This window comes from Solanum lycopersicum, chromosome 7, assembly GCF_036512215.1.
Source record: "Solanum lycopersicum chromosome 7, SLM_r2.1".
Taxonomy (NCBI): Eukaryota; Viridiplantae; Streptophyta; class Magnoliopsida; order Solanales; family Solanaceae; genus Solanum; species Solanum lycopersicum.
The window spans coordinates 30737083-30745247 of record NC_090806.1 but is presented as its reverse complement, the minus strand read 5'-3'; positions in this window follow the sequence as shown (position 1 = coordinate 30745247).

The following is an 8165-nucleotide window of genomic DNA, read 5'->3' as shown; positions in this document are numbered from 1 at the left end:
GGATCATCGTAGCCTACAGTATGTCTTTACTTAGAGGGATTTGAATTTGAGACAGAGGAGATGGATGGAACTACTGAAGGATTATGATGTTACCATCTTGTATCACCCAGGAAAGGCTAATGTTGTGGCAGACGCCTTAAGTAGAAAAGCAGGGACCATGGATAGTTTAGCCCACTTACAAGTTTCTGGACGCCCATTGGCTAGAGAGGTTGAGACTCTGGCTAACGACTTTATGAGGTTAAAAGTAAATGAGAAGGGAGGATTGTTGGCTTGTGTGGAGGCAAGATCTTCTTTTCTTGACAAGATTAAGGGAAAGCAGTTTAATGATGAGAAATTTGTCAGGATCCGAGATAAAGTATTGCGAGGAGAGGCTAAAGAAGCAACAATCGATGAGGAAGGTGTTTTGAGAATCAAGGGAAGGGTATGTGTGCCCCGTGTTGATGATTTGATTCACACTATTTTTATAGAGGCTCATAGTTCCGGATATTCTATACATCCTGGTGCAACCAAGATGTACCGTGACCTAAAGCAACACTTTTGGTGGAGTAGAATGAAGCGCGACATTGTTGATATTGTTGCCAAATGTCCAAATTGTGAGCAAGTAAAATATGAACACCTGAGGCCCGGAGGAACACTTCAGAGAATGCCCATTCCTGAATGGAAGTGGGAGAGAATTGCAATGGACTTCGTGGTTGGTCTTCCAAAGACAATGGGTAAGTATGACTCCATTTGGGTAATTGTCGATAGGTTAACTAAGTCTGCTCATTTCATTCCGGTCAAGGTGAATTACAATGCAGAGAAGTTAGCCAAACTCTATATCTCAGAAATCGTACGATTGCATGGAGTTCCACTCTACATAATATCAGATAGAGGTACGCAGTTTACTTCTATGTTTTGGAAAACATTACATGCTGAATTAGGTACTAGGTTGGACCTTACTAATGCATTTCACCCTCAGACCGATGGTCAATCTGAGCGAACAATTCAAGTGTTGGAGATATGCTTCGTGCATGTCTGGTAGAATTTGGAGGTCATTGAGACAACTTCTTACCCTTAGCAGAGTTCTCAAACAACAATATATATCACTCAAGTATTGATATGGCTCCATTCGAGGCATTGTATGAGATAAGATGTAGGTCTCCCATTGATTGGTTTGATGCATTTGAAGTTAGACCTTGGGGTACTGATCTTTTGAGGGATTCATTAGAGAAGGTGAAATCTATTCAAGAAAAGATTTTAGCGGCTCAAAGCAGGAAAAAGGAATATGCAGATCGAAAGGTTAGAGACTTGGAGTTCATGGAGGGTGAGCAAGTCTTGCTGAAGGTTTCGCCCATGAAAGGGGTGATGCGGTTTGGAAAGAGAGGTAAGATAAGCCCAAGGTATATTGGACCATTTGAAGTACTTAAGCGAGTAGAGGAGGTGGCTTATGAATTAGTCTTGCCCCCAGGACTGTCAGGAGTGCATCCGGTGTTTCATGTGTCTATGTTGAAAAGATACCACGGGGATGGAAACTACATCATTCGTTGGGATTCGGTTCTCCTTGATGAGAATTTGACCTATGAGGAGGAGCCTGTTGCCATTCTAGATAGAGAAATTCGCAAGTTGAGATCAAGGGAGATTGCATCCATCAAAGTTCAATGGAAGAATTGACCAGTTGAAGAATCAACTTGGGAGAAGGAGGCTGACATACGGGAAAGATACCCACACCTGTTTACAGATTTAGGTTCTCATTTTTGCCCTTGTTTTCCTTCTTGTTATCGTTCGGGGATGAACGATGGGTAAATTGGTATCTATTGTAACGACCTATTTAGTCGTTTTGAGAAGCAAATTTTATTTCTAAAAAAACTGGCTAAGTCGACGGTTCCCACAACTAACCGTCATGGGCACGATGGACCGTCGTGGGGGTCTCGTTCCAAAACACTTAGAATTCTGAAATTTGGGTACTCAAATTTACTCTCTGGACTTTGCAATGAAGTGGAAGGACGGATCATCACAGGCGTGACGGACCGTCAAAGACCCTTGGTGAAAATCTAGTCTCTAAACTCTGTGACGGTAGCAGCAGAACGGACCGTGGCAGGCACGACGGCCCATCACGGGTTGCGTAATCACAGGCTGGGTCGGATTCATGTTAAATGTTTTAAGGGGCGTTTTGGACTATTCCTGCTTATAATTAAAAAGTTAATGGTTGAATATTAATAATCCAATTTCTTGAGGGTTAAAGGAGATAACCTTAAATTAATTAGTGGGCTACTTTTACCATTTTTGATACTTAATTATATGTTAATTAGGGTAAAAGAAAGAGGGTTTGAAGAAGAAAAATAGAAAAAACAAGGAGAGGGAAAGAGAATCGAGAGAGAGAGAGAGAGGACGAAGAGGACAACAGAGCTTTGGGGGAATTAGCTTGTTCGATCGCAATTCTTCGGTGGAGGTAGGTTATGGTTTTTATGTTATTCGTAGTAAACTCGTAATAGCGAATGATATGTATTGGGTACTATTGTAAACCCTTCTATATGCTTAATTATGTATTTGCATGTTGTGATTATATAATTGTGATAAAATAAGCATGATGAAGCTATTGAATCCTAAATCTTGAAAAAGAAACCCTAATCTACTTTGTTAATGATGATGCCTTGGTATAAAAGAAGGCTTGATGAACGAAAGTAGTGAGATTAGGGGATCGGGTGCCACGTTCCGGTACAAGGATAGTATATGAGGATCGGAGTGTCACGTTCCGGCACTAGGATAGTATATGGATCGGGTGCCACGTTCCGGTACCAGGGTAGTATATGAGGATCGGAGTGTCACGTTCCAACACCAGGATAGTATATGGATCGGGTGCCACGTTCCGGTACCAGGATAGTATATGAGGATCGGAGTGTCACGTTCTGACACCAGGATAGTATATTGATCGGGTGCAACGTTCCGGTACCAGGATAGTATATGAGGATCGGAGTGCCACGTTCCGGCACCAGGATTAGCAAAGAGAATGAATCTTGAAATATTTTAATATACTCAATTTAATGAACCTAATTCCCAAATGAGTATGATGGGGAGGCGTGAGTCCTCATTGATGAGCTTGGTGTTGTGACCAAGGGTTATGGTAATTGTAAATGCCGCATGTTGAGTGTTGTAGTTGATTTTATGATATTATCTGATATATACTGTTTTCTATTTTGAGTTGGCCGATGATATCTACTCAGTACCTATGTTTTGCACTGACCCCTACTTGTATGTTTTCTTTTTGATTATTTGTAGAGTGCAGTAAACATTCCGTCGTCTTCAACTAAACCGCAACTCTAGCTAGTCTTCATTACACCGGATTTCAGGGTGAGCTAATGCTTCTATCTTGGACTGGATCTTCCTCTTCATGTTTTGATGCCTTGAACTTCCGGCATGGACTAGCTTTTTATTTATGTTTAGTTTCTTAGATACTCTTAGCTTTTTTAATTTGAGGATTGATGTTCTTGTGATGATGACTTCCAGATTTTGGGGATAATGATAAGTTTTGAGTTTTAGAAGTAATTTATTGGTTATATTAATGAGTTTTAAGTCTTCCACATTATATTGTGTTATTACATTCGAAATGTTGGGTTTTGTATTGATTGGTTCGCTCACATAGGAGGGTAAGTGTGGGTGCCAGTCGCGGCTCGATTTGGGTCGTGACATTAGGTCTTTGGGTTCTTGAGGTTAAGGGTTGTAGGGTTTTATAGGTTTATAATTTAGGACATAGGATTATTTTTTTGTATACTTTATAGTTTAGTATATAAAATTTAGGGGATTATAGGGTTTATGACTCAGAGGTTCTTTAGGTTTAGGGGTTTATTTATTCTTTAACATTTTTATGTGTGAAGTATTACTTATAGGGTTTTAGAATTTAGGGATTAGCGCTTCAGGTTTTGTTGTGTTTTTAGGTTAATAATCAAAGTTTTTAGGTTAAGGATTAGGGTGTAGGGATTTTGGATTTTATATGGGATTTTTAGGGTTAGGTGTTTCTAAGGGTTTTCAATCATTTAGGCTTATGTTTCTTTTTGTGTTTATGAGGTTTAAGGTTTATGGATTTTTATCAGGTTTAGAGCTCAGGGTTTTGAAGGGATTTTCAGCAACTTTTATGGTTTACATTAGGGTTTATAGGATTTTTAATTTCTTAAGGTTTAGGGTTGAGGATTTCTATGAGTTTTAGGTTAAGTGTTTTATATAGGTTTTAAGGTTTTTATAGGTTTATGGTATAGGACTTAGAGGTTTTTAATAGGGTTTAACATAAAATATTTAGGGCTTGAAAGGTTTACATATTAGAGTAGGGTTTGAGGTATTGGGCTTGGGGGTATTTGGTACACTTTTTAGGGTATGGTTTTCACATTTTAGGACTTAGGGTTACGATTTAGGGTTTTGTCCGAGATTTAAATGATTTTAGATTTTTACTAGGATTTAAGGTTTTCTTAAGATTACGCGTTTTAAGTTTAGAATTTAGGGTTTTAGGTAAGGTTTTAGAGTTTAGGGTTTTTTTTAGGTTTAGGGTTTTCAGAGTAAGGGTTTTATTTCAGGTTTAAGGATATAGGTTTTTGGGTTATGGGTTAGATTTGTTTTAATTAAAAGAATGACCCATGTGGTGGGTCAGTGGATCAGCAATACCCCCATGCCTTATAATTTATTAAAATTTAAAAGTACATAGAGCATGACATGAACCTTACTTCTGATCCAATGGGGGGTTACGAGTTGACCAACCTTCTAAGGTTAGTCAACTCAACCCTATACATCAAGTTGTATTAAAAAATAAACTAACAAATCAGACAGGATTCCTCCCTTAATACATAGTTAACTAAGAATACATAAACTAGGGAGACTCTCCACTTTACAAGAAAAGCCTATTTAAATAAAAGAACCTATTTTAATAACTAGACATAGTCATTATTACTACGATGAAAAAATAGCTTGTAGCATCTACATTATACGACATGGAAAACATATAATAAGTGCTTTAATGCATGGCTTGAAGTATTATCATAAGCATCTACTGCTAGCCCTTATTATTGTCCTTCTAGTGTTCTCTGAACTAATATTATGTCTTTTTGTCTTCCTTCCTCTTTATGATAATCCTTGTTTATCTTTAACTTCGTATTTCTTCTTCTTATTGAGTGTGGATAGAGTATTTAACCTCCTCTTCATCTTAATTACTGTCTAAGGATTGAGTATCTTCATCATACTCATTCTTAGAAGTTATATGGCTATGCTCATTTACCTCCTCAATCTCTTGTTGCTTATGTTGATAAACTACAATAACCTGTTCCTTTTGTGGTCTTTTCTTAAAGACATTTCTTCTTTTTTTTGCTCAATCTTGTATTATTTTTGTTCTTACTATTCTGAGGTGATTTAATTTCTTTCTGATGTCTTTGATTGTTTGTTCCTTTATTTTCCTGTTGAATTCGCTTACCTTTTTGATGACTTGTTATGTGCCCTGCAGAAGAGTATTCTTTACCAGAAGTTTGATTATAAACATTATGTTTAGAGGAGTTACGATGCTGCTCTCACCAGGAACTCAAGGTTCTCCTTCTTGCATATAAAAGCCACACCTTTTCTATGCCTTTCCTGATCCTGCAAAACAAGTTTACCATGCTGCTTATATTTGATGGTCACTGTATGAGGTGTGTCTTGTATACTATCATCAGTTTCATGCTTGAGAGGAGTTGGGCTGCTACTTCTAGTAGGGGCTCTAAGCTCAATGCATTCCCTAACATCGACCCACCCTTCACTGTGTAATTCCATCCCCTACACACTAATCTTTGAACTTTTGCACTTCCTCCCGCTTCTATACAAACGAAATTAGTATCACAATAATACAATGATGTTGTTATTGAGATTTAGGAGTCATGCCTTGTAGAATAACTACATTTTGTAATTTACCTATGTTAATATGTGCATGGTCTGCATATCATGTTTGTTCTAATTGTTGAGCAGCAAGATCATCCTTTGGTGTAGACTTGTTCATATACAGCTTACCTAATGTACTTTTACCATATTCCTGCTTATCTAATTCAGTGAAATTATTAATTCTAGCAACATTCTGTTTTGACTAACTGCTGAACATCCTGCACATTTTCTAGTTGATGCATAACTCTAGTTTTCCAAGCTGTCTTGGGAACATGCTCTTGTTGCTTAATTTGTTTTTTTTCTTTGCCACTTATTTTCTTCTTCATCTAGTTCTTGTATATGATAAATTTGTGGTGTATTGTATGCAGGTTGTCGAACCTGCTGCAATCTCCGTGCATCAGTATCATTAGGATTGTGCCGCTGCTTAGTGTCTGCATTTCCCCCCCTTTTTTTGCAGCTTCCATATCTATCCTTTGTTGAAAATCCTCATCTCTTACTTTGACTGTGCACTCATTGATCATGTGGCCTTGGTGTTTAAGATAAGGACAATAAGCAGACACATTTTCATACTCAATACTTTGCCATTTACCTTTGGTCAGATCCTTCTCATCCTACCCAAGACATTTATGTTTAGGTATATCTTTGTAAGATTCAATTGAACTCTACTCTTGCCATGCTACCCCTTGTTTTCTTGATAGTAACATTATACAAATATAAAACCTTTATAATAGGGGTCAACATAGCATCCAAAGTTTCCTTATAGTAACAATGCCGAGGTAATTGCGGCAATGAAATTGAAACTCGAACAATATGTGTTTCCGCAATTGGTTAAAAGGTAGGTGTCCATTCTTGAACTCTCCAAGGATGGCCCTCAATTATTATTTTTTGTTTAGTCCAAACAATCACAAAATTAAGGTCATTATCTAAGTCCATGTAAACGTGTAGCATTGAAATGTGCAATCTTAACTCCTCCAGATAGTTGAGTTTGATTGATGAAACATTGTCTAATCAGCTCTACTCTAGGATTAACATTATTAAAATTTCAATTAAAGTAAATTTACGTCTATCAATCCACTTAACCATGAAATCTTCTTCATTAAAAATCATAGCTCGTCGATCATTCTTAATAATGAATTTAGGAGTCTCAAAAGATATGGGAGCAACTGTTTTGGCTAGATTAAATTAGAGCCTAGCAGCATAGTATTGAATAACAGTATATGGAGCTGGTTCTTTACTATCAAACTGATTTTGCCGCACCTTATAAGGGACATAATCTTGCTATTCTTTCACATTAGCTTTAGCCTGATCTTTATGCTTTACAAAATCGTTTGAAATATGTGGGAATGGATTATGTTGAGATTGCGAATGCTGAATCACAGCTCCATCATTTTGCTTAACACTTGAACCTTAATTCCTGTACTCCCAGCACCATTACCTACATCAGCTAGACAAACATTTACAATATCTATAATTTGTGCATTGTTACGACGAGTAGTAATTATAGAAGTAGCTATATTACCTATGTATAATCCTTCATCATTCTTATGTGTAGGTTCATAGCCTTATCATTGTTGGGTACACAAATCATAGCAAAGAACATCTTTATGATGCTGACAATAAGAATTAGTCTCAGCCCCCTTTACTTAGAATTTTTCCAAAATATTTGACTGATCTTGGATAGCCCTATTCTGCAATTTTTGAAAAGTAACTGATGCCAATTTCCACCATAGCGTTGACTGTATCTTCAACCCTATTCTTTGTACTTTTGTGTTGAATTTCTTTAACCTGCAAATTACTTCAATCGAGCATAATAGGATTAGGATTGTCAAGTATTAAATTTCGTTTAACACCTTGAGCTTTGGGAATAGTTCCTCAATATCCTTCATCTACAATGTTGATTAGAGTTCTGACGCCGCCACCTGAACTTTGTAGATCTACAATTCCAACTGCTGCCTGCTTTAATATTTAAGTATATTATTCTCCATGATAAGGAGAACAAACCTTGTACTTAGATACACATTTACTTCATCAGGACTCAATTGAAATTTAGTTTGTTCATCAGACGATTCACTTGTCAATCAATCTCCACTAGTGCGATGCGATCTCACATTTTCACTAGTGAAATCAGCTGAGGGTGGATCTTGAGATGTACATTTCATTTCATTACTCGGTTTAACCATTAGCAAAATAGAATTCGCCATTTCCATAATTTTTCATGCCTTGTTCAATTCTTCTTTAGAAATTGAGACATGGATTGCTTCATCACACCTCAACTTTGATTAATCGTGTGTTGAAATTAT